At 46.2% G+C, this 26,990-nt stretch overlaps 1 protein-coding gene across 15 annotated transcripts in view; it reads right to left on the bottom strand.

Annotated features, from left to right (window-relative positions):
* MGA (MAX dimerization protein MGA) overlaps positions 1 to 20,992 on the bottom strand; it is a 154,432-nt gene extending 133,440 nt beyond the window's left edge. For 7 of the 15 annotated variants that reach the window (XM_008269141.4, XM_070054032.1, XM_070054025.1 and 4 more), the window contains exon 1: positions 20,589 to 20,969. The gene's annotated coding sequence lies outside the window, so the exon portion shown is untranslated. Of the gene's footprint in view, positions 1 to 20,588 lie in introns of all 15 variants that reach the window. The other 8 variants (XM_008269142.4, XM_070054033.1, XM_070054020.1 and 5 more) reach the window with 2 other exon arrangements.
* Between the last annotated feature and the right edge of the window lie 5,998 nt (positions 20,993 to 26,990).

The following is a 26,990-nucleotide window of genomic DNA, read 5'->3' as shown; positions in this document are numbered from 1 at the left end:
CCCTCTCAAAATAAATAGATAAAATATAAAAAAAAAAAAAAAAAAAAAAAAAAAAAAAAAAAAAACTAATGTGCTTAGTATGACTAAAAACAAAACCCAAAGATGCAACTTAAGAATTGAGTTCTTGGAAAAAGTGTTTGGTACAGCAGTTAAGATTTCACTTAGATGGGGCCGGCGCTATGGCACAGCAGGTTAACACCCTGACCTGAAGTTCTGGCATCCCATATGGGCACCTGTTCTAGTCCTGGCTGCTCCTCTTCCGATCTAGCTCTCTGCCACGGCCTGGGAAAGCAATGGAAGATGGCCCCTGCACTCAATTGGGAGACCCAGAAGAAGCTCCTGGCTCCTGGCTTTGGACTGGTGCAGCTCTGGCCGTTGCAGCCATCTGGGGTGTGAACCATCAGACAGAAGACCTCCCTCTCTCTGCCTCTCCTCTCTCTGTGTAACTCTGACTTTCAAATAAATAAATAAATCTTAAAAAAAAAAAAAAAAAAAAAAAAGATGTCACTTAGAGGGGCCAGTGTGTAACATAGTAGGTAGAGCCACCACCTGAGATGCTGGCATTCAATATGCGCACTTGTTCAAGTTCCAACTATTCCACTTCAGATTCAGCTCCCTACTCATTGCCTGAGAAAAGCAGAAGATGGCCCAAGTGTTTGGGACCCTGCCACCCAGATGAAGCTCCTGGCTCCTGGATTTGGCCTGGCCCAGTTCCAGCCATTGAGGCCATCTGGGAAGTGAATCAGCAGACGGAAACTCTGTTTGTGTCTCTCCCTCTCTTTCTGCAATTCTTCCAAAATTAATTAATTAATTAGTTAATTATGTCATTTGGGAGACCCACTTAAGTGCCTGGTTTGAGTCTCTCCTCTGCTTCTGATCCATCTTGTTCACACACACCCTATGAGGTTCAAAGTACTTATGTTCATGTTTCTTACGTAGAAGACCAGGACTGAGTTCCCACCTCCTAGCTTCAGCCTGACTCAGCCCCCACTTTTGGCAAGTAAACCATCAAACAGATCTCTTCTCTACTTTTCAAACAAAAAAAAAACTTTATTTTTTTTTAAAAGAAAGAGTTCTTATTTTGTCACTAACATATTAGACTACCTTGGAAAAAGGGCTTATATTATATCCCCAGAACTTGTTCCCTGTCGTGTAGAAAGTGAGTCACAGAACTTGCCTTAGGCAGCTTAAGAATAACTTCTAGGGAAAAAATGCATTATATAATCCACTTCTCTCCACAAATGTCCCACAATTCATTTATCTAAGGCAAAGTTTGTCATATGCTCTCCAACTTCCTTACTGACAGCTGCTACTTCTTCCTCACCTCAAGAAAGAAAAAATAGTTACCTTAGTTTCCATCGTTCCAAACATAGCCACATTATGACTTGTATGGGCCCAAGGAATTTTTGCTTTCTTGGACTCCTTCTTTCATAAAAATATAAAACTAAAAATCGTATTTTAATTAAAATTAAAAATTCTATTTTATAACTGTATTAACATAAAAATCCCACGAGAGGCAACAGTGATGACTCAAGTAGTTGGATTTCTGTCACCCATATGGGGGACTTGATTGAGTTCCTGGCTCCTCACCTCACCACCCCATCCCTCCAGGGCATTGTGGGCATTTGGGAAGTGAACTAGTGAGAAGCACTCTCTTTCTGTATCTTTCTCTCCCTCCCCCACTACCCCCCTCCCAAGTCTCTCAAATTCCCTTAAAAATGAAACAAACGGCTATTCCTACCCACATTTTTACTAATATGCCATTCAGAATACAATATCCTCAAAAAACAAAATTTAGGAGAGTTTGAGGAAATTTTTCTTCTGAACTAAATCACAATCTGGAAAAGTCAACTCTTTTCAAATCTGCTATTTCATACGGCACCAACATTGATCTAATTATCTTAAAGTCTTAGTGAAAAAATAAAATATTGGCCTTAATAATGTACTATTTAAAAAGGAAGCTGTAACACTTTAATAGAACTGCAAAGTAACCTGCAGTGTTGAAAAGCTTTCATTTTGAAAATATAAATACAGTTAACAGCTTGGAAAACTCCACGATTGGCACCAATACACACATAATCCCAAGGAAGTGACAAGTGCATAGAGGAAGATAGTGTATTCTTTTTTTTATAAGATTTATTTATTATTTATTTGAAAGTCAGAGTTACACAGAGAGAGGAGAGGCAGAGAGAGAGAGAGATCTTCCATCCGATGGTTCACTCTCCAGATGGCCGCAACAGCTGGAGAAGCACCGATCCAAAACCAGGAGCTTCTTCCGGGTCTCCCACGTGGGTGCAGGGGCCCAAGGACTTGGGCAATCTTCTACGGCTTTCCCGAGCCATAGCAGAGAGCTGGACAGGAAGTGGAGCAGCCGTGTCTCCAACCGGCACTCATATAGGATCCCGTCATTTCAGGCCAGGGCATTAACCCACTGCACCACAGCGCCAGCCCTGAAGATAGGGTATTCTAACCTCTCCCTCCAAGCCTGCTGAGTGCAGCTGGGAACCCAATTCTTATATGCCTATTTTAGGCTCATCCTTTAATCCTAAAGCCCTCAAGTACCACTTCAAACTATCCCAGATTTTGTCTCTGAAATCAAGATTTCATACCAGAGGAACCCCAGAGTCTCAAGAGGTGGTCAGAGACTGTCAAAACTCACGAAAGCATTTTAGTGAAATGCCTCAGACAGACCATGTTGATGACTGTATTATAGCAACAGCTATTTACTGAGGGCTTACTATATGTAAACCACTGTTTTCAGTACTTTACCTTCTTTATCTTATTAATTCTTAAAGGTAGATATTATTATTTTATTAATTCTCGAGGTTGACACTATTATTCCTATTATATTGATAAGGAAAAGTGAAGAGGGGGCCAGGGCTGTGGCACACTGGGTTAAGTCACTGTCTGCAGTGCTGGTATTCCATATGGGTACCAGTTAGAGTCCAAGTTGCTCTGCTTCCCATGCAGCCCCCTGCTAATGGCCTGGAAAAGCAGTAGAAGATAGCACAAGTCCTTGGGGCCCTGGATCTCGTGGGAAACCTGGAAGAAGCTTCTGGCTCCTGGCTTTGGCCTGGCCTGGCCCCAGCCGTTGCAGCCATTTGGAGAGTTAACCAATGGATGGAATATCTCTGTCTCTCCTCTCTCCTCTCTCTGTAACTCTTTCAAATAAATAAATAAAATCTTAAAAAAAAAAAAAAAGAAAGAAAAGTGATGAGAATTTAAGTAACCTGAAAGAGGTACACAAAAAGTGCTAGGAACCCTGGAGAAATCTCTAGAGAAACAAAGCAGAAAAGACTGGTTTAAACAACCAATCAAGAAACAGAATAGCAAAGGATCACTCAAAAGGAACATTGAAAGCCAGACATAAGACCTTTAAAAATTCTGGAAGAAAGGGCTGGCAATGCGGCTTGGTAGGCTAAGACTCTGCCTGCGGTGCTGGCAACCGTATGGGTGCCAGTTCTGGTTCTGTGCTCTTCTGATCCAGCTCTCTGATTATGGCCTGGGAAAGCAATAGAAGACGGCCCAAAGTGTTTGGGCCCCTGCACCCATGTGGGAGACCCAGAAGAATTTTTTTTTTTTTTTTTTTTTTTTGACAAGCAGAGTGGACAGTGAGAGAGACGCTGGTTCACCCCACAATGGCCGCTGTGGCCGGCGCACTGCGGCCAGCGCACTGCGCTGATCCAAAGCCAGGAGCCAGGTGCTTCTCCTGGTCTTCCATGCAGGTGCAGAGCCCAAGCACTTGGGCCATCCTCCACTGCACTCCCTGGCCACAGCAGAGAGCTGGACTGGAAGAGGAGCAACCGGGACAGAATCTGGTGCCCCGACCGGGAATAGAACCCGGTGTGTCAGTGCTGCAGGCAGAGGATTAGCCTAGTGAGCGGCGGCGCCGGCCCCCAGAAGAATTCTTGGCTCCTGGCTTTGCATAGGCTCAACTCTGGCTGTTGTAGCCATTTAGGGAATGAACTAGCCAATAGAAGACCCTTCCCTGTCTTTCCTTCTCTAACTCTACCTCTCAAATAAATAAATAAAATCTTTAAAAAAAAAAAAAAAAAAAAAGTCTGAAGGAAAGATTTCCAGTCTAGAGTTTACCATATTCTATCTTCATGGATGGCAAAGGTGATGGGTTCATGACAGGGGTCATAACCACTAGACCTGCTGGTTTTTTAAAGTCGTTTCATTGGAATACAACAAATCCATTCATTTATAAATTATCTGTGGCTGCTTTTACAATACACAACATGGTTGAGTTGTTGAGACAGACATCTCTTGGCCCACAAAGCCTAAAGTATTTACAATCTGGCTCTTTTTTTTTTTTTTTAACAGGCAGAGTGGACAGTGAGAGAGAGACAGAGACAGAGAGAAAGGTCTTCCTTTACCAATGGTTCACCCTCCAATGGCCGCTGCGGATGGCGCGCTGCGGCCGGCGCACCGCACTGATCCGAAGCCAGGAGCCAGGTACTTCTCCTGGTCTCCCATGGGGTGCAGGGCCCAAGCACTTGGGCCATCCTCCACTGCACTCCCAGGCCACAGCAGAAAGCTGGCCTGGAAGAGGGGCAACCGGGACAGAATCCGACGCCCCGACCGGGACTAGAACCCGGTGTGCCAGCGCCGCAGGCGGAGGATTAGCCTATTGAGCTGCGGCGCCGGCCCAGTTTCTGATTTTCAACCAAGAACAAATTTATCTCCTGCCATTTCACAAATTCTGAGAAAGCACCTAGAAACTGTACTATCATCAGTAAATTATTTGGGAAAGACTATAAAATGTATAAACTTTCCAGAGGTTTTGCTTCATTTATTCCCTCCTATCCATCTTGTGAACGTTTTGCCATGTAATAGTATCTTCAATGAAGGTGGGCAGGGTAAAACAAAAATACATAAAAGGCAAGCCAGCCAGTTCTGTTATATCAGCAGGCATTTACTGGAAAAAAAGAGCTAGAAAGCCATAATGGCAAAAAAAGTTTCAAATACCTCCTGTGACACTGTGATATATTAAGAAATGCATACTTGTTCTCTACCCCAGTTCCTGAGACAGAGCTCCTAAGACCTTTGTAATTTCTTAGGTGACAGGAGCATCTTGTGTTTTAATGAGAAAACTCTCTTGGTGGGCTCCCAGATCATCTCAGGATGAGGGCTGGTTGCCAGTGCAAACAACTCCATGATTAGAGGGTTGGATCCTTTGGTCCTACATTGACACCTGAATCCCTAAGCTCAGGGGAGTAGAGAAGGGCTCAGGGCTAATGTAACCACCAACAGCCAATGATTTGATCATCTGTGCCTACATAATGCAGCCTCCACAAATACTCAAAAGGATAGGGGTTTAGAGGGGTTGGGGTTGGGGTAGGGGTTGGGGTTGGGGTTGGGGTTGGGGTTAGGGTTAGGGTTAGTGTTAGGGGTTAGGGTTAGGGGTTAGGGTTAGGGGTTAGGGTTAGGGTTAGGGGTTAGGGGTTAGGGTTAGGGTTAGGGTTAGGTTGCACACCTGGAGAAGGCATGGAAATTCTTCAGTCTGGCTCTTCATCTAAATTCTTTATAAAAAATGGGTAAATATCAGGAGTTTCCCTGAATTCCAGGAGTCACTCCTGCAAATTAACTGAACCCAAGGAGGCAGCTGTGGGAACCCCCAATTTACAGGAGGCTAGTCAAACAGAGAATTCAGCCCCAAACAGGAAGGACTGCTAGGTAAATGTCTGGTGTGTGGCTGAATCTCCACTTAGGACACCCACACCGGCACCTGAGTAGCTGGTTAGAGCCCCAGCTTCAGTTCCAACACCATCCCCCTCTCAATGTGCACTCTGGGAGGCAGAAGGTGATGGTTCAAGTACTTGAGACTCTGCCACTCATATATGAGACCGGGACTGAGTAACAGGCTCCTGCTTTCTTTTTTTTTTTTTTTTTTTTAAGATTTTATTTATTTATTTGAGAGGTAGAGTTACAGACAGTGAGAGGGAGAGACAGAAAGGTCTTCCTTCTGTTCGTTCACTCCCCAGATGGCCACAACAGCCAGTGCTGTGCTGATCTGAAGCCAGGAGCCAGGTGCTTCTTCCTGGTCTCCCACATGGGTGGGACTTGGGCCATCTTTACTGCTTTGCCAGGTCACAGCAGAGCTGGATTGGAAAAGGAGCAGCCGGGACACGAACCTATGCCCATATGGGATGCCAGCGCCACAGGCGGAGGATTAGCCTAGTGAGCCGCGGCGCCAGCCTGCTATCAATTCTAACAAATGTACTAGTCTGGTGAGGGATGTTAACAATGGGGGAATCTACGCATATATGAAAGATAGGGTATATGGGAAATCTGTAACTTCCTCTTATTTTAAAAGATTTATTTATTTATTTGAAAGTCAGTGTTACAAAGAGAGGGGAGAGGGAGAGGGAGACAGAAAGAGAGGGAGAGAGGGAGGGGAGGAGCAAGGGAGGGAGGTCTTCCATCTGCTGGTTCACTCCCCAATTGGCCAGAATGGCCAGAGCTGTGCCAATCCCAAGCCAGGAGCCAGGAGCTTCTTCCAGGTCTCCCACGCAGGTGCAGGGGCCCAAGAACTTGGGCTATCTTCCACTGCTTTCCCAAGCCATAGCAGAGAGCTAAACTGGAAGAGGAGCAGCCAGGTCTCAAACCGGCGGCCATATGGGATGCCGACACTTCAGGCCAGGGCATTAACCCACTGCACCACAGCGCCAGCCCCTATAACTTCCTCTTAATTTTGCTCTGAACCTGCCATAAAAATAATAATAGTCTTAAACTTTAAAAAGTAAAAAAGAAGGCAATTCTAACATGATACAGACAAACCTTGAAGACAAGGGCCAGCGGTGTAGTGCATAGATTAAGCTGCCGTTTGCAACATCGGCATCCTATACTGGAACACCAGTTTCAGTCCTGGCTGTTCTGTTTCCCATCCATCTCGTTGCTAATGCACCTGGGAAAGCAGGAGAAAATGGCCCAATTTGCTTGGGCCCTTGTCATGCATGTGGGAGACCTGGATAGAGTTCTGGACTCCTGGCTTTGGCCTGGCCCAGCCCCAGCTGTTGAGGTAATTTGGGAAGTGACCCAGTGGATGGAAGATCTCTGTCTCTCCTCTCTTTTCCAGCAGATGGAGGATACCTAAGTCTCTCCTCTCCTCTCCCCCTCTTCCTCTTCTCTCTCTGCTTCTCCCTGTAATTCTGCCTTTCAAATAAATATATTTTTAGAAAATTAAACACATTACCAGAATGAAAAAAGCCATATACACAATAACAATTTTTTTCCTCTTGCACTTTCAGGAGAGTCCAATTAGAGACAGAAAGTAGAATGGTGGCTGCTAGGGGCAGAGGGGAGAGGAACACAGGCAGTCAGTGTCAAATGGGCAGAGCTGCTGTTCAGAAAGATGGAAACTCTGGAGCTGGATGGTGGTTGTGGTTGCACAACAATGTAAATGTCCTGGGCACCAAAAAAAAAAATACCCTTGCACTGAATTATCACACTAGACATTGACAAACATGTACAGTTATTATATGTCAATTACAGCAAAAGAAAAATAGAACTTAAATATTGCTACACAAATTTTCTATTATATATGTTTCATCACACACATAATTAGTCATATGAGCACAGTGACAGAGGTTTGATTAGAGCACTTCCATCACCAGAATAGGATCTAAACAAACTCTGACTTCCCGGAGACTAAGATGGGGGTGTAGCTTTAAAGGAGACACCACACCAGGGAAAGAACTGGTGGGGCTGCTTGTGTAGCATGTCTAGACAGCAGGGGTCAGCAACCACAGCTTTGTGGGCCAATTCCTGTCATCTGTTTTAAGATTTCATTGGGGGCTCAATAGGCTAATCCTCTGCCTTGCGGCGCCGGCACACCGGGTTCTAGTCCCGGTCGGGGCGCCGGATTCTGTCCCGGTTGCCCCTCTTCTAGGCCAGCTCTCTGCTGTGGCCCGGGAGTGCAGTGGAGGATGGCCCAAGTGCTTGGGCCCTGCACCCGCATGGAAGACCAGGAGAAGCACCTGGCTCCTGCCTTCAGATCAGCGCGGTGCGCTGGCCACAGTGCGCCGGCCACGGCGGCCATTGGAGGGTGAAGAAGACCTTTCTCTCTGTCTCTCTCTTTCTCACTGTCCACTCTGCCTGTCAAAAAAATTTTTAAAAACAATTTCATTGGGGCCGATGCTGTGGCATAGTGGTTAAAGCTGCAGCCTGCAGCGCAGGCATCCCATATGCGCGCCAGATCGAGTCTCAGTTGCTCCACTTCCCATCCAGCTCTCTGCTATGGCCTGGGGCAGCAGTGGAGAATGGCCCAAGTTCTTGGGCCCCTGCATCTGTGTGGGAGACCTGGAAGAAGCTCCTGGCTCCTGATCAGAGTAGCTCTGGCCAGTTGGGGAGTGAACCAGCAGGATCTCTCTCTCTCTCTCTCTCTCTCTCTCTCTCTCTCTCTGCCTCTCCTTTTTAAAGATTTTATTTATTTGAAAGGCAGAGTAAGAGACAGAGAAAGAGAGAGAGTGACCTTCCATCTGCTGGTTCATTCCCCTAGATGCCTCCAACACCCAGGATTGAATCAGGCCAAAGCCAGGAGCCTCGAACTTCCATCTGGGTCTCCCACATGGGTAACAGGGGCCCAAGCACTTGCACCATCTTCCACTGCTTTCACAGGCATATTAGCAGGGAACTGGATCTGAAGTAGAGCAGCCAGGACTTGAACTGGCGCCTAACATGGGATGCTAGTTTTGTAGGCGATAGCTTAACTCACTGCGCCACATTTGTTTTTGTATGGTCCATAAGTTAAGAATGCTTTTTATATTTTTAAATGGCTAAAAGAGAGGGCCAGCAGCTTCTTCCAGCAGGAAGCTAGAACTGAGAGCTAGAGCCAGAACTCGAACCAAGACACTACAACACAGAACACAGGAATCTCAACCAGCATCTAAACACTGGTCTCTATATAGTTTTATTTCCTTCTTAATGCTGATCTATATTTTCCATATCATCTAAATAGTGCTTTTATAATTCAAATACAAAAATAAATACTTTCCATACACATTAAATTGATCTCCAAGTTTTATACCTTGCTCCCTACTTCCCTGTCCCCTTAGATAGAACAAGAAATAATCCCCAAGAAGAATGCGTACAGCAAAAAATATGAACTATGCCTTTTTTTCACTTATAAAGGATTAATGACATTGTATCTCTTCAAATTATGTATTTCCTTTAGAAGGGTAAAAGAATAAAGTATTTGTATGGAACTCATATCTACTAAAACTAGAAATGAGAAAGGATAGGGGCCGGTGTGTGGCACAGTGGGTTAAAGCCACAGCCTGCAGTGCTGGCATCCCATATGGGCGCCGGTTGGAGTCCCAGCTGCTCCACTTCCAATCCTGCTCTCTGCTATGGCCAGGGAAAACAGCAGAAGATGGCCCAAGTCCTTGGGCCCCTGCACCCGTGTGGGAGACCTGGAAGAAGCTCCTGGCTCCTGGCTTCGGATCAGCTCAGCTTTGGCCATTACAGTCATTCAGGGAGTGAACCAGCAGATGGAAGACCTCTCTTTCTGTCTCTATCTCTCTCTGTAACTCTTTCAAATAAATAAAATAAATCTTAAAGAGAGAGAGAGAAAGAATAAGAGAAAATGCAGTACTTGCAAGTCAAGTTAAAATGTTGAAAACTAATATAAGATTGCACACAACGTTGAGAATACAGCTATGGGCTTAAGAAATACAAAGTACTGGGGGCCTGACATCCTGGCATTACAGGTTAAGGTGTCGCCTGAAATTCTGGCATCCCAGATGGCCACTGATTCATGTCTCCATTGCTGCACTTCCCATCAAGCTCCTTGCTAATGTGCCTGGGAAAGCAGCAGAAAATGGCCCACGTGCTTGGGCCTCTGTACCCATAAGGGAGACCCATTTGAAGCTCTTGGCTCCTAGGTCATGGCTTTAACCTGGCCCAACCCCAGCTATTGCGGCCATTTGGGGAATGAACAAGCAGATTTAAGATTTCTCTGTCTCTCCCTCTCTCCAATTCTGCCTTTCAAATAAACAATAAATCTTTCAAAAATAAAAAGCAATTAGCACTTACTGATGACTTCTTGTTAAGATAAATTTCCTTTTTAATCTTGCTTAAGTTCCTCAACTGAATTATAAGGGCCTCCTATGCAGGAAAGCATGTCTTTTGTTTCTTTTGTAAGTCCCTCACAGCACCTCATACAGTGCCCATACATGGTAGGTGCTCCATACATGCTTATGATTGAATGACAAAATAATGAACTCTACTTTGGGCTCTTACACTGAAACTCTCACACCAACAATTCACATCATTAAGCCTCGCTCCACGCAACAATCTAAAGGACATTCCTGGGGCGAGTACTGCTGATTCTACCGGATTTATTACATTAGGTCCCTTCCTTCTCCAGCAAAGACCTCCAAATACACGTGTCATGTTAAAATAGAAATCCTGACTACTGAGAAGGTGGGTGGCAAATGAGCAAGTGAAGGAAAAATCTTTTATAAAAGCTTGCCTCCAAAGAATAAGCATCAATCAGCCCCAGAAATTAAAAATTCCTTACATGTCTCTGAACCAAGATTGCTAACTCACATAATTTCAGCAAATTTTGTACTGGCTAAATTATATCACAATGAGTATCGTTAAAAGAAAAAACTCACCATAATAAAAAAAAAACTCAATTAACAGTCCATATAATCATGTATTATAAGATCTAGTTTCAATTATTTACTATCTTTTGCCAAAACACAACTTGTAAACTTTTTAAGCATTATCATTAAGCATCTACCACATGTCAAGCACTGGATAAACAAATGAATATAAGAGTCAGTTAAAGGGCCAGCACTGTGGGAGACCTGGAAGAAGCTTTTGGCTCCTGGCTTTGGATCGGCTCAGCTCTGGCCATCGCAGCCATTTAGGGAATAAACCAGTGGATAGAAGACTTTCTCTCTTTCTCTCTCTCTCTCTCTCTGTGTGTGCCTCTGCCTCTGCTTCTCTGTAACTCTGCCTTTCAAATAAATATTTTTTTTAAAAAGTCAGTTAAAATACCAACTGATTTTGTACTTAGCTACAAATTACAGTACAACAAAACCTTTGAGGAAGTACCACTCAGTGAGGCATCAACTTCTATCTGCTGAAATTACAGGAAATTATATAGAATATTTAAGGTGGGCACTAAGACTGAATAAGAGTTTGAGACAAAGAACAGTAAGAGGGGGAGGGAAATTATTCCAGGCACATAAAGGGCTACAAAAGAGCAGGACATATTAGGCATGGCAGAAGTGAGAAAGAAAGGCTAGAGAAGACCTAAGATAGTCCAACAGTGATGGGTCTGGTATGATTAACTATGAAGTTTGGAGTTTATTTCCTCAGAAGACAGAGAAAGTGGAAATCCTCGGCAGGAAAGTGACAGAAATCTGAGGATTCATCTAACAGGAAGAGCCTAGTTACAATATAATCATCTCAAAGACATTGTTTACATTATATCATTTAGGGCAGGCACTGTTGCACAGTGGGTAGGCTGCTGCCTGGGATTACCTACATCTCATATTAAAGTGCCTAGTCCAAGTCCCAGCTACTTCACTTCTGATCCAGCTTCCTGCTAGTGCATCTAAGAGGCAGTAGAAGATGGCCCAAGTACCTAAGCCACTGCCACCCACACAGGAGTTCTGGATGTTGTTCCAGGCTTCTGGCTTCAGCCTTTCCTAGTCTTGGCTGTTGCAAGCATTTGGGGAGTAAACCAGCAAATAAAAGATCTCTGGTTACTCATCTTTCAAATAAAAAATAAACAAAGGAATAAAAATTTAAAAAAAAACACTTTAAAGTATATTACACCATTTACATATTGCTCAGAAAATACTGTGTTGATGCCAATATAAAGGAAATAATGTAATCTATTCCCCTTCATGAATTCCAAGAAGTCTCAAGGCACGGCCATTGACTCTCCTCTTCATGGTTTTTTTTTGTTTTTGTTTTTGTTTTTTTTTCTATTTTTGACAGGCAGAGTGGACAGTGAGAGAGTGAGAGAGAGAGACAGAGAGAAAGGTCTTCCTTTGCCGTTGGTTCACCCTCCAATGGCCGCCGCGGCCGGCGCACCGCGCTGATCCGATGGCAGGAGCCAGGTACTTATCCTGGTCTCCCATGGGGTGCAGGGCCCAAGGACTTGGGCCATTCTCCACTGCACTCCCGGGCCATAGCAGAGAGCTGGCCTGGAAGAGGGGCAACCGGGACAGAATCCGGCGCCCCGACCGGGACTAGAACCCGGTGTGCCGGCGCCGTAAGGCAGAGGATTAGCCTAGTGAGCTGCGGCGCCAGCCTCCTCTTCATGTTCTTAAACAACATCTACATATGGACAGCTTCCCCAGTGTATATTCACAGCCCTAGTCTGATCAAAAATGTCAGAACAATCAACTCCCTACTCAATGTCTATTTCTGGATATCAAGTACACATCTCAAGAGGTTTGCACTATGGCTCAGGGTGTTAAAGCCTTGGGCTGCAGTGCCGGCACCCCATATGGGTGCCGGTTCAAGTCCTAGCTGCTCTATTTCCAATCCAGCTCCCTGCTAATGCGCCCAGGAAAGCAGCAGAGGATGGCCCAAGTCCTCAGCCCCTACACCCATGTAGAAAACCCAGAAGAAGCTCCTAGCTCCTGGCTTCAGATTGGCTCAGCTCCAGCCACTGCAGCCATCTGGGGAGTGAACCAGCAGATGGAAGACCTGTCTGTCTGTCTGTCTCTCTCTCTCTCTGTAACTTTTTAAAATAAATCTTTTAAAAATAAACCAAAAAAAGTACCCATCTCAAGCCCAACAGACAACTAAACTCTTCATCCAAACTTGCTCCTTCCAGTTTTTCATCTCTGTAAATCACACAAGTTGTTCAAGCTAAAAACCTTGGAATCATTTTTAAAAATTTTTTTATATATTTATTTATTTGAAAGGCAGAAACACAGGGAGGGAGAGACCGAGAGAAAGCTTCCATTCACTGGTTCACTACTTAAATGGCCACAACAGCCAGGTCTGGGCCAGGCCAATGTCAGAAGCCAGGAACTCCATTCTGGTCTCCCAATAGTGGCAAAGGCCCAAATACTTGGGCCATCTTCCACTGCCCTCTCAGGCACATTAGCAAGAAGCTGGATCTAAAGCAGAGTAGTGGGGCCGGCACCATGGCTCATTTAGTTCATCTGCCTCCAGCGCCAGCAACTCATATGGGCGCCTGTTCTAGTCCCGGTTGCTCCTCCTCCAGTCTGGCTCTCTGCTGTGGCCCGGGAGGGCAGTGGAGGATGGCCCAAGTGCTTGGGCCCCTGTGCCCGCATGGGAGACCGGGAGGAGGCACCTGACTCCTGGCTTCGGATCAGCGCAGCTCTGGCTGTAGCAGCCATTTGGGGAGTGAACCAAAGGAGGTAAGACCTTTCTCTCTGTCTCTCTCACTGTCTATAACTCTACTTGTCAAATAGAAAAAAAAAAAAAAAAAAAAAAAAAGATGGTAAAGCAGAGTAGTGGGGGCAGGGGTGGGAAGGCATTGAGACACAGCTGGTTAAGACACTGCTTGTGAGCAGGAATCCCACTTCAGGACACAAGGCTGATACCCAGCTGCTCTGCTTCCAATCCAACTCCCTGCTATGTGCCTGAGAAAGCAGCAGATTTGCGCCACCCAAGAGGGAGACCCAGAAGTTCTAGGCTCCCAGCCCAAGCACAGCAGATTAAGATCCTTCTCCCTTCTCTGTCTCCCCCTCTCTATCACTTTGCCCTCAAAAATAAATCATTTAGAAGCAGCAGCAGCAAAGTAGCCAGGATTCGAATTGCCAATCTGCTATGGGATGCTCATGTTGCAACCAATGGCTTTACTCACTGTACCACAGTGCCGGCCCCTGGAATCATCTTTAATTTCTCCTCTCACCTCCCACAACTAATAGATCAGCAAATCCTATAGGTTCTACCTTCAATCATCTCTCACTGCCTCTATCACTATCTCCCTGGTCCAAACTATCATATACCTCATCAGACCATTCCAATGACTTCTCGAGGGGTCTGCTGCACCTCTTGCCACTGCAACAAAGATATATTCTTAAAACATAAATTAGATTGTATCACTGACTACACAAAACTGCCTAATGGGACTCCATAAGAGTGAGAATAAAATCCAAAAGTCTTTTGGTCTACAAGGCTCTACAGTCTGAGCCCTGCCAACTTTCTAATCTCATTTCTCCCACTGTGTACCATCACCACCATCACTTAATACCCCTAGCACACTAGCCATCCTGCACTTCTTTGAAAATGCCAAACTGATGCTAACTACAGAGTCTTTGCTTTAGTCCCACTACTTGAAACAGTCAATATTCTGGCAACATCTACTTCCAATCACTCAGGTCTCTCTGCAAATGTTACTGCAGAGAAGTCTTACCTGTCAACCCATCTAAAAGAACCACCGTACCCACCACCATCATTCTCTCTTATTCTATTTTCTTCATATTATTTACTAGCTTACTGTCTATCCACTAACATGAATTCCAGAAGAGGGACTTTATTTTGACCACTGCTCAATCCCTAGCACCTGATACAACACCTGCCATGCAGTTGGGCTTTTTCAATTCTGTTCAATGAATGGATTTACCTAATTGGCCTGAACTATCCTATTTATGTTTTCTTCCTAGTATGCACAATTGATAATTCCTTTCCAATCTTTTAATTAAGATCTAATTCTTGATCACCAGAATGTTCTTCCTAGAACAGAGATCTGAAACAGTTTAAAGACAGCTAAAACAAGCTTTCCAGTACTACTGCCTTAAATTCCTTTCTTAATTAGCCCTCAGGCAACTTTGCTAGTGATTTTTTATTATAATTTCCAATGTTCTCTTTCTATATTAGGCTTATCACTGGATTACTGACTATAAATCCTACTGATAAAGATGGAAAGACATGTAGACTACAAAGGTCTTCAACAAGCTCATCAAATTGTCTATTATCCAAAAATTATGAATGAATTTCAATTTTTTTTTTTTTTTAGACAGAGAGAGAAACTGAGAGAGTCCCCCATCCACTGGTTCACTTCCCAATGCCTGCTATGACCAGAACTGGGCCAGGCTGAGGTCAGAAGCCAGAAACGCAATGTAGGTCTCTCACCTAGGTGGCAGAAACCCAACTACTTGAGCTATCACCACTGCCACCCAGGGTCTGCATTAGCAAACCTGGAGTCAGGAGGTAGGGCAAGTATAAAACTCAGGTATGTGGGGGCCAGCACTGTGGTATGGCATATTACATGAACAGGACTGCCAGTCTGAGTCTCAGCGGCTCCACTTCTGATCTAGCTTCCTGCTTACATGCCTGGGAGAGCATCATAAGATGACCCAAATGCTTGGGTTCCTGCCACTCACATGGGAGACCTGGATGGAGTTCCGGCTTTGGCCTGGACCAGTCCTGGGCTGTTGCAGCCATTTGGAGAGTGAGTCAGTGGCTGGAAGACTGCTCGTGTAAGTGCTTTCAGTAAGTAAATATTTTTAAAATTAATAATAAAATTTTAAAAATTCAAGGGCAGGCATTTGGCACAACAGTGGCCGCTTGGGACACTGGCATCTTGTATCAAAGTGTTGACTCAAATCCCTGCTCTTCCGCTTCTGATCCAACTTCCTACTAAAACACACCCTGAGAGGAAACAGATAATGGCTAAAGAACATGGGTCTCTGTCATCCAGATGGAGTTCCGGATTCCTAGCTTCAGCCAGGCCCAGTCCCAGCTGTTGCAGGCATATGGGGAGCACAAAAGCTCTCTCTTACTCACTCTCTCTCTGTCCCTCTGCCTTTCAAAAAAAAAAAAAATTAGTAAAATTTTAAAACAATTCAATTCTGGGGAATGGTGCTGTGGTATACTGTGTAGAGCCACCACCTGCAGTGCCAGCACCTCACATGGGCGCTGTCTCAGCTGCTCCACTTTTTTTTTTTTTTTGACAGGCAGAGTGGACAGTGAGAGAGAGAGAGACAGACAGACAGAGAGAAAGGTCTTCCTTTTGCCGTTGGTTCACCCTCCAATGGCCGCCGTGGCCGGCGCACTGCGCTAATCCAATGGCAGAAGCCAGGTGCTCTCCGGGTCTCCCATGGGGTGCAGGGCCCAAGCACTTGGGCCATCCTCCACTGCACTCCCCAGCCATAGCAGAGAGCTGGACTGGAAGAGGGGCAACCGGGACAGAATCCGGCAGCCCGACCGGGACTAGAACCCAGTGTGCCAGCGCCGCTACGTGGAGGATTAGCCTATTGAGCCGCGGCGCTGGCCTGCTCCACTTCTGATCCAGCTCTCTGTTATGGCCTGGGAAAGCAGCAGAAGATGGCCCAAGTCCTTGGGTCCCTGCACCCACACAGGAGACCTGAAAGAAGCTCCTGGCTCCTGGCTTTGGATCGGTTCAGCTCCAGCTGTTGCACCCAACATTTGAAAGACCTCTCTTTCTCTGCTTCTGCCTCTGTAACTCCGCCTTTCAAATAAATAAATCTTTTTTTTTTTTAAATGAGAAAAGCTGATGAATTAAAAGACAGATTTTTTTTTTAATGTTTATTTACTTTCATCTCATTGAAAGAATGACAAAGAAAGCGAGCTTCCATCCACTGGTTCACTCCTCAAATGCCCCAAAATCCAGGGTTGGGCCAGACCAAAGCTAGGATCCTGGCACTCCATCTAGACTTCCACAAGGGTGGCAGAGACCCAATCACTTGAGTTCTCATCTGCTGCTTCCCACAATGCATCAGCAAGACACTGGAACAGAAGTGAAATAGCCAGGACTCAAATTGGCACTCCAACATGGGATGTAAGCAACCCAAGTGTGGACTTAATATGCTGTGCCAAAATCCCGCCCCACATTAAGGGTTGTTTGTTTTTAAGATTTATTTTATTTATTTAAAAGGCAGAGTTACAAGGGGGAAAGAAAGAGACAGATCATGTAGCCAGCACTGTGGTGTAAGTAGGTTAAACCTCTGCCGGGGGCACTAGCATCCCAGATGGGCACCAGTCCAGGTCCCAGCTGCTCCACTTCTGATCCAGCTCCCTGCTAATGACCTAGGAAAGTATTAGAAGATGACCCAAGTCCTTGAGTCCCTGTACCCACATGGGAGACCCAGAAGAAGCTTCTGGCTTCAAATCAGCCCAGCTCTACCATTGCAACCACTTGGAGAACGAACCAGCGGATGGAAGATTTTTCTCTGTCTCTCCCTCTGTCTGCCTGTAACTCTGCCTCTCAAATAAATCTTTAAAAATAATTTTAAAAGAGACAGATCAATCTTCCATCCGCTAGGTTATTTCTCAAATGGCTGCAAAGGCCGGGCTGGGCCAGACAGAAGCCAGGAACATGGAACTCCATCTGGGTCTCCCACATGGGTGGCAGAAGCCTAATTACTTGGACCATCTTCTGTTGCCTTCCGAGAGGCATTAGCAGGGAGCTGTATCAGAAGTAGAGCAGCTGGGATTTGAACTGGTGCTCAAATGGAATGTTGGCATCACAGGCAGCAGCTTAATCTGCTGTGCCACAACACTCGCGCCCCCCCCCGCACACATATAGGTTTTTAATGCTTTCAAGAAGTATAGGCCGGCGCCGCGGCTCAATAGGCTAATCCTCCGCCTAGCGGCGCCGGCACACCAGGTTCTAGTCCCGGTCGGGGCGCCGGATTCTGTCCCGGTTGCCCCTCTTCCAGGCCAGCCCTCTGCTGTGGCCAGGGAGTGCAGTGGAGGATGGCCCAGGTGCTTGGGCCCTGCACCCCATGGGAGACCAGGAAAAAGCACCTGGCTCCTGGCTCCTGCCATCGGATCAGCGCGGTGCGCCTGCCGCAGCGCGCCGGCCGCAGCGGCCATTGGAGGGTGAACCAACGGCAAAGGAAGACCTTTCTCTCTGTCTCTCTCTCTCACTGTCCACTCTGCCTGTCAAAAAAATAAAAAAAAAATAAAAAAAAATAAAAAAAAAAAAAGAAGTATAGCCAAAATATCCTTCAGAAAATTACAAGTATTCCAACACAGGGTATGCAAGTGCCAATTTCCCAGCTCTGATGCCAACACCAAATATTATCATTTGATTATACCTATGGCAATCTGCTAGACTAGGGGGAGAAGTGCTGTTTTGAACTGCTCATAAGTGAAAAATAACAAAATATTTTCTTTTTATAGGTTTTTTTTGTATATGATTACCTAGTCACATCTTTTGCTCATATAGTAAAGTTATCCAACACATGATTCCATTTTTTTCCCCATAATTTTGCCTGGATTTGCTTATGACTAGATCCTAAACCTAAACAATTAGTTAGCACATAGTAAACAGTGTGTATGTTGAAAGAATACCAAATGAATAAATTTCTCTGACCTTTATGTCTCTCCAAAGTAGAAGCCATTTTACATAATAACTCTATTCATCTTTGCCTTTATCGATTCTGTTTAGCCAGGCCTAGAAAAGCTATCTCATTTCAAGGTTGAAATATTGTTTACCCATTTTTTCATAGTAGTTGACTCATTTTACATTTGATATTTAATTAACTCATCTGGATATTATTTAAATTTTAAGGTAAGGATTCCTTTTTCCCCCATTTAACCAATTGTTCCAACATAATTCTAGAATCCTTTTCCCTCTAATAAGAAATGTCACCATTAAAATACTAAATGATCTTAGACAATTCCAGACTTACTATTCTGTTCCGCTACTCTATGCCACAGCTACTGTTTATCACTTTATCATATATTTAGTTGTAACTCCATTAGTACAGGTTCCTCTTCGTTTTTCTTATTCAAAAATCTCACCAGAATCTTCCTAATGAATGTTAGTTTCATTTATGTAAAATTAGCAGGCACATGACCTTGGGCAAGTTTCTTCACTGGTAAAGTGGAGGTAACAGTAGTCACCTCACAGGTTTGTTATGAGCACTAATGAATTAAGAAACACAGAATACTATGCAAGGGGCCGGCACCGTGGCGCAATAGGCTAATCCTCTGCCTTGCGGCGCCGGCACACTGGGTTCTAGTCCCAGTCAGGGCACCGGATTCTGTCCCGGTTGCCCCCTTCCAGGCCAGCTCTCTGCTGTGGCCAGGGAGTGCAGTGGAGGATGGCCCAAGTGCTTGGGCCCTGCACCCCATGGGAGACCAGGAGAAGTACCTGGCTCCTGCCATCGGATCAGCGCGGTGCGCTGGCCGCAGTGGCCATTGGAGGGTGAACCAACGGCAAAAGGAAGACCTTTCTCTCTGTCTCTCTGTCCACTCTGCCTGTGGGGAAAAAAAAAAAAAAAGAATACTATGCGAGGAAGATTTTAACTATCATTATAATTGTTCTATAATTGTTCAAAATGATAGATACCGATTATTATGATTGCTTAATAAACATTTTCCAGATTGTGTTTTCACAAAATTTGAAGGCTCCTGAAGATAAAGCAAAGGGGACCATAAAACATGAACAGTGACATGGAAAACATATAATCCACGCTTGCTTCATTTCACCAAGGCCTTCCCCCCACCCCTGGTGCAATGAGAGTGGGACTGGGAGCAGAGATCAGAAAAGACGCCCTAGGCTGGCACCAGGAAGCCTCCAAATCTTGACACAGACCGGCCCACCAAGTGGAAAAGATTTCTAATCAGCCTCACGCTGCCTAGCGGCCCCGGGTAACAACTTCTGCTTCCTATCGCCTGAGTTAACAGATACCTCTGGACTTCAAGAAACACATAGGGACTAGATGTCTAAGAGATGGCATTTTTCAAATGAGGTGGTGGGTTAAGCATAAAGTATAAACGGAATTGGTGAAGACGGGCAAACTAGAGTATTACAAATTACCTCCACCAGGTTTCCCACACCACTGAGGTAAAGACTGGGAGAGGTTTGCTGTTGTTCTTGATCACTTTTGTTGTTGTTGTTATCTGCACGAAATCGGGATTAGGTCCTCACGGACCATGAGGAACCCTAAAACATAATCTCCTCTACAGACTCAAAGATAAATGCGAAAGTAGGGGCAACATGACTTGCTAACCACAAAGCTAGCCAGAAGCCAGGAACCCGGCCGCCTCCACGACTCCACTCCGCTTCTCGCCGAGGCGCGCCAAGCTTCGAGGTGGGAGGAGTCAGCGCCGACCATCTGGCCGCCGCGGAGACGCGGGCAAAGCGCGGCCGGCCGGCGCGGGCGAGGCACGTGACCCGCCGCGCCAGTGCCCGCCCATCCCCCAGTCCCCGCGCCAGCAGCACGCGCTGCCAACCGCGTCATGTGACCTTCACGCGGCCCCAGCGCTCCCCCTGCTAGGCGGCTCTCTCCAGCAGCCATTTTGCCGGGAACTTGTCGTCCGTGCTCACGGTGGAGCTGGACGCCGCGAAAGCCCGTGACCAGACTTTATAGGCCACACACGCGCTTCGAAAGAACGCTGCGGTCGTCAGGGCTGGGGCGAACCTCACAGAACACGTCGCACCCCGGGGCGCCGGGGAAGGCGGTGGGTGCGCCTCGGCCTGCGATTGGCTGTGGCGTGCACGTGACGCCACAGTAACCCCACCCCCACCCCGCGCCGCCACCGTCTCCCTGCCCACCCTCCCCACCAAAGCACCCAGACGGGATCTTAACGCCTCGCGCCAAGTACACGCCACCGAGCGCGTGGGGAAAGACGGAGCGCGTGGCGAGCAAGGCGCCTGCGCGTACCTGCCGGGGCCGACCGCGGCCGGCCCACGCGCCGCTCGGCTCGCAGGTCCGGGAATCCTCGCGCTGCTGGACCACCCGGCAAGTCATTGGCCGCCAGGTCTGGTCACGTGCTGGCTCCAGGCCCGCCCCTAACCGCTAATCACCTGGCACCGTGCTCGAAGCGGCTCCGAAAGTCGTTTGCACGCGGAAAGGGAGAGTAGTTAGAGGACGTCCTTTTCCGCCTTTATAGGGTTGCAGCCGTAAAGGGGAAGCGAGAAACCGGGATCTCAAAACTCAGGAAGCTCACCCCTGTCGGTTTAACTTCGCGTGCCCCTCCAGGAGCCGGGAACCATCGCCCTTGGGCGCTCCCCGGTGCACGCCGGGATACGTCTGGCGCCCCTCGGTGTGCTGCAGAGCATGCCGGGAAAGCACCTCTCCTGATTTCCTGGCTCTCACCTCTCGGGCGTTCCCTGCGCGTCCCCTGGATAGCCGGGTCCTTGGGCTCCCGGTGAGACGGTTGGGTAATTATGGGAGGGTGACTGGGTATACCAGGCACTTCCAGTCGCTCCTTCCCTGTTTTTTTGAGCTGTATGGTCTTGGAGAAACGGCTTAACTTTTCTTCATGGAGCTGTTTACAGAGTGCCTGCGGAGTGACTGTGAATATTGGGGGGAAAAAAAAAAGGCTAAGGTATTTGCCCACAGGTAAACTAGCAAGCAACCCTCCCTGGCCAGTGGAAAAGAATGCTAACTTAAATACGACTTAATACAAGACCCATTCGAGAGAGTGTGTAAATAACACGTAGGGTTTCTCTAGAGAGAGAAAACCAGACCTTTCTTGATCACCTTATTGTCACTGCTGGGGAAAGGGGAGTGAGAGGGACAGGGGGCTTTTTAAAGGAGCCAGGGAAGTGTGTCTGTCCGAGATTCTGGTTGCAGCAACTCCCAGCTGTGGTATTTTGGAGCGGAGGATAACACCATGTGCTAACAAGTGCTAACAGGCGGTCTTACCAGTTGGTTGTATAACAAGTCACAAACTGACTTTTCAGCCCAAACCTAATACCCTTACCCCCAGGAAGCCCCCACCTAACACAATTCATACCTTTTGTCCCTTGAACTTCATTCCTCATCTTTACTGATGTCAAACTGTTTTGTAAGTTCTCAAAGGGATGATCAAGCTTGAAGAATGTGATTAGTACGGATCAGACTCATAAGAGCTTTTACTGATAGATTATAAATTAAATGTATTCATGTATAATGTGGTTCCCATGCCAAAACATACAGTGCTGGGCATCCTTTTCTGAATTCCCGGTTCTTCTTAAGCCTAATTAGTTATCAGAAAAGTATTTCCTGACTAGAAACTCAGAAATGAGATAAATAATTTTTAAAACAAATTATAAGCATATCTGTGCTAAACATGTTTATTAAGCACTCCAATAGTCTTCACTGCATTCAATCATATCAGCAACCCTGAAAGAAAAGCACTGTGCTGGTATTACTGTCTTCTTAACCAGTCTTGACTGGGAATCTAGAAAAATGTATTTTAATGTGTTCTCCAGGCAAAACTCGGTCTGAGATCTGGTGGCTGTAGCAGGAGAACCAAAGCTTTGACGTCAGACCTGGGTGAACCTGAAGCTCTTTCACGTTCTGGCCTGTGACTGTGAACAGGGTTTTGAACTTTGTGATTCTGAGTTCTGCTGACTGTACATTGGAGTCAGTCATACCTAGTCTTTGGAGTGTCATGACTCTAAGATAAAAATACACTGTGCACCTGTCATAATGCCTGATGAATAGAAGGCACCCTCGTGAGAGGTAAGGTTGCCTTGGAACAAGCATCCTGTACTGTGTCCAGCACAGCAACTCTTAAATTGCTTTTCTCTCTAAGCTCTTTCTCCCCTAGACAGTGCTAGAGGCACACTGACAGTCTCTTACACTGCAGATCTTTATTTTAGATTCCTTGGTGACTATTGCCCATCTGTTGGTACATATCATTACGTTATCTCCCGCCTTCATTTCAAGGTGTGTTTTTTTCTTAACACGTTGAAATGCTGAACTATAGAGATGATTGCAGTCAAATAATGATGGCACAGAGGGTAGAAGCATCTGTGCCTGCCCTTCAAGGTGGTTAAAATTGTACTTAAATACCTCAGAGGAGAGACACCCTCAGAACTCACGCTGGCCTCCACTTACATAACAGTGCAGATGCTCCCTTTCCAGTCCCCTGCCAGTGCCTTGTTTTCCTCTCCTAGCTTCTTCAGTCACACTTAACAAAGGGAGCCTTCAGCTTGGGCACAACTTCCCCCTGACATCCAGAACTCGGATGTTTCCAAAGCCAATCTGTCTCCTCACCCCACACACCACCGACTACTGCTTCTCCTTACAAGAGCACTGGCAGCACCATTGCAGTAAGTCTCCCAGGCTGGAACACCCACGATGTCCTCAACTGCTCCTCCTCATTGTCACTCACATTCGATTGGTCACAACACTTAAATTTTACCTTCTCAGTTCACTCCCTACTTTGAATTTCCTCCACCCTGAAGTAGTTCAACCCTTATTATCTCTTGTTAGACCCTACAGATATATAAGTACCTGTACTGTGTTATGAAAATATCAAGTTAAAGTTTATTTCAGGATACTAAACATATACATATTACTCAATCATTAAAAAAAAAAAGAAGGAACTGGTGGCATTTGCAATAACAGATAAGCCTAGGTAGAGGACCTGGTGCTAAGTGAAGTCAGTCAAACAAAGCAAGATAAATACTGTATGATATCACTTATATGTGGAATCTTGAAAAGCTAGACTCACAGAAGCAGAGCGAAATGTTTATTGCCAGGGGACAAGGTTGGAAGTTGGGGAGCAATGAGAAGATGTTGACCAAAGGATACAAACCTTCACTTGTGAAGCGACACCGCATCTGGATATCTAACCTACCGTGTAGTGAAGATGGTTAATAATGGTGTATTTGGTACTAGAAATTTGCTGAGTAGATCTTAAGTGTTCTCACCACATCCATGGCTAGGATGACACAGAGCAGATACATGCAGCAACCAGCAATGAATAGGTAGCATGAGCAAGAAATAATTTGTCTTAAGACTCTGAGGTTTAGGTTTATCATTTACCACAGAGAACCTGGGATACACCCGTTGATTGAGAAATGAAGTTGCTACAGTTGACCAAAATCCAGTCTGTTAAGAAAGGCCCCAACTGGCAGTGTCCAGGATATGATAAAAATTTAGAAACAAGTCAGCATTGTGGTGCAGCAGGTTAAACCCCCTCCTGCAATGCCAGCAGCCCATAGAACCATAGGGTTTGAGTCCCAGCTGCTCCACTTCCAATTCAGCACCCTGTTAATGCATCTGGGAAAACAGCAGAAGATGGATCAAGTGCCTGGGCCCCTGCCACCCACGTGGGAGACCAGGATGGAGTTCCAGGCTCCTGGCTTTGACCTGGCCTAGTCCTGACCATTGTGGCCATTAGGGGAGTAAACCAGTAGATGAGAGATACCTCTTTCTTTCTCTTTCTTTGTAACTCTGCCTTTCAAATAAATTAATCTTAAAAAAGAATCTGGAAGCAGAGGGGAGTAGGAAACAGGAGCAGCATGAAGGACAACTGTTTGCGGGTGGTGCAAAAGAAAAGCCTGGAGAAAGAATCACTGGAACTCTGTTTTCATCTCCTCCCCCAACATCGTCTATTTTTCACAGAGAAGCCAGAGTAATCCTTGCTAACTAGCGTGGGGTAGGCATTTGGCACAGCAGTTGAAGACTCCACTGAAGACATTCGCGTCCCATTTCTCAAGGGCCTGATTTGAGTCCCGGCTCCAGCTTCCTGCTGATGCACACCGTGGGAGGCAGGAGGTGAAGGCTCAAGTACTGGGGTCCCTAACACCCAGAGACCCTGATGGAGTTCCAGGCTCCCGACTTTGCCTGGCCCATTCCTGGCAGTTGCAGGCATTTGAGGGAGTGAGCCAGCAGATGGAAGAGTTCTCTGTTTCTCTGTCTTTCAAATAAAATGAAAGTAAATAAACTAATAAGTATCAGTGAGATCTTATGATCCCTCTGCTGAAACCAGCCCATCTTTCATACCACTTTACAGTAAAATTCATTCTGTTTCTTGGCCTGTGACAGCTAACTGGCCCCTTTTGTGGCTTGTGTACCCTCAGTTACAATTATCTTTCCCATGGCTGCCTCACTGGTTTTGCTCTGAGCTTGGGCAATCGTTCTTATAGCCTGAAGATCCCTTTTTTCTTTTTAATTATTTTTTATTTGACAGAGTTATAGACAGTGAGAGGGAGAGACAGCGGCTTTACCGGCTGCACCACAGCGCCAGCCCCAACAAATAAAATCTTTAAAAAAGAAAAAAAAAAGAAACTGTTCGAAGCAGGTTAACAAATTCAGAAGCAAAGATTACAAGACTTAAGAAACTATGGTAGGGGCCGATGCTTTGGCCCAGCTGGTTAACGCCCTGGCCTGAAGTGTTGGCATCCCATATGAGTACTGGTTCGAGACCTGGCTGCTCTACTTCCAATCCAGCTCTCTGCTGTGGCCTGGGAAAGCAGTGGAAGATGGCCCAAGACCTTGGGCCCCTGCACCCATGTGGGAGACCCAAAAGAAGCTCCTGGTTCCTGGCTTCGGATTGGAGCAGCACTGGTCATTGTGGCCAATTGGGGAGTGAACCATCAGATGGAAGACCTCTCTCTCTCTCTCTCTCTCTCTCTCTCTCTGCCTCTCCTCTGTCTGTGTAACTCTGACTTTCAAATAAATAAATCTAGAAGGAAGGAAGGAGGATGGAGGGAGGGAGGGAGGGAGGGAAACTGTAGTAAAGAAAAGTGAGATAAAGAAAAGAGCACCAGAATGAATTGGACTTGATGGAGAACTACTTTATTTTTTTTTAAAGATTTATTTATTTATTTATTTGAAGGCAGAGTTACAGTGAGGCAGAGAAAGAGAGAGAGAGAGAGGTCCTCCATCTGCCGGTTCACCTTCCAGATGGCCACAACGGCCAGAGCTGCACCAATCTGAAGCCAGGAGCTTCTTCCGGGTCTCCCACGTGGGTGCAGGGGCTCAAGTACTCGGGCCATCTTCTACTGCTTTCCCAGGCCACAGCAGAGAGCTGGATCAGAAGTGGAGCAGCCAGGACTCAAACCAGTGTCCATATGGGATGCTGGCACTGTAGGCGGTGGCTTTACTCGCTACGCCACAGTGCTGGCCCCGGAGAACTACTTTAAAGATCAGTTTTCATTACGGGCACAAGCCATATCACAAGAACATCAGGAACTCAAACCAGAGAGAAATCCTAGGCCCGGACACTACAGATGGTGAAGAGGGAGCCGAGAGCTAAGATGGAGAAATCCAGCAGCTGCAGCACATGATAGCACAGAAGGAGGACGTCACCCTTCCGGAACCGGAAGCTGAACGCTTCAGATGGCAGCTGCAGCCGGCCTCCCTTCAGTGCAGTGAGGGTCCCTACCTGTGAGACCAGACTTCACAGGGGAAGTTTCTGGAGACCTTGACCAGGACAGAGCTAGAACTGAGCCAGCAAGCAATGTAAGCCAGAGAATCGTTTTTAAATGCTTTATCTATGTAGTCATTCCAATACTTTTTATGAAAATTTTTAAATAAAAATTTTCTTAAAAAGAAATGAAATAATCTTTTTTTTTAAAGCAATGGTTAGAACATCCATGTCCCACATCAGGGTACCTGGGATTAACTGCTGGCTGCAACTCCCGACCCCAGCTTCCTGCTCGCGCAGAACCTTGGTTGCAGCAGTGATGATGACTCAAGTAGCTGGATTCAGGCCACAGAAGGGGGACCCCTGGGCTGACCCAGCTTTGCCTCCAACACACCTCCTGAGCATCGCCTCTCTGCTTGTTGTAGCCATCTTGGGAGTGAAGCAGTGGGTGGGAGCTCATTCTCTTATTCTGTCAGCCTCTCTCTATATATATAAGAAATAGAAATTAAAATTTTTCAAGATATTTACAAGCCATATATCTCATGAGGGATTAAGGAATATATAAAGAATTCCTACAATTTAACAGTTTAAAAAGTGATTACAGGCTGGCGCCGCGGCTCACTAGGCTAATCCTCCGCCTTGCGGCGCCGGCACACCGGGTTCTAGTCCCGGTCGGGGCACCGGATTCTGTCCCGGTTGCCCCTCTTCCAGGCCAGCTCTCTGCTATGGCCCAGGAGTGCAGTGGAGGATGGCCCAAGTACTTGGGCCCTGTGCCCACATGGGAGACCAAGATAAGCACCTGGCTCCTGGCTTTGGATCAGCGCGGTGCACCGGCTGCAGCACTCCGGGCCGCACCGGTCATTGGAGGGTGAACCAACGGCAAAGGAAGACCTTTCTCTCTGTCTCTCTCTCACTGTCCACTCTGCCTGTCAAAAATAATAATAATAATAAAATAATTAAATAAAAAGTGATTA

The sequence above is a fragment of the Oryctolagus cuniculus genome, chromosome 12 (genome assembly GCF_964237555.1).
Source record: "Oryctolagus cuniculus chromosome 12, mOryCun1.1, whole genome shotgun sequence".
Classification (NCBI taxonomy): domain Eukaryota; kingdom Metazoa; phylum Chordata; class Mammalia; order Lagomorpha; family Leporidae; genus Oryctolagus; species Oryctolagus cuniculus.
The sequence above is the reverse complement of the archived record's forward strand: the minus strand, read 5'-3'. Positions and strand labels throughout refer to the sequence as shown.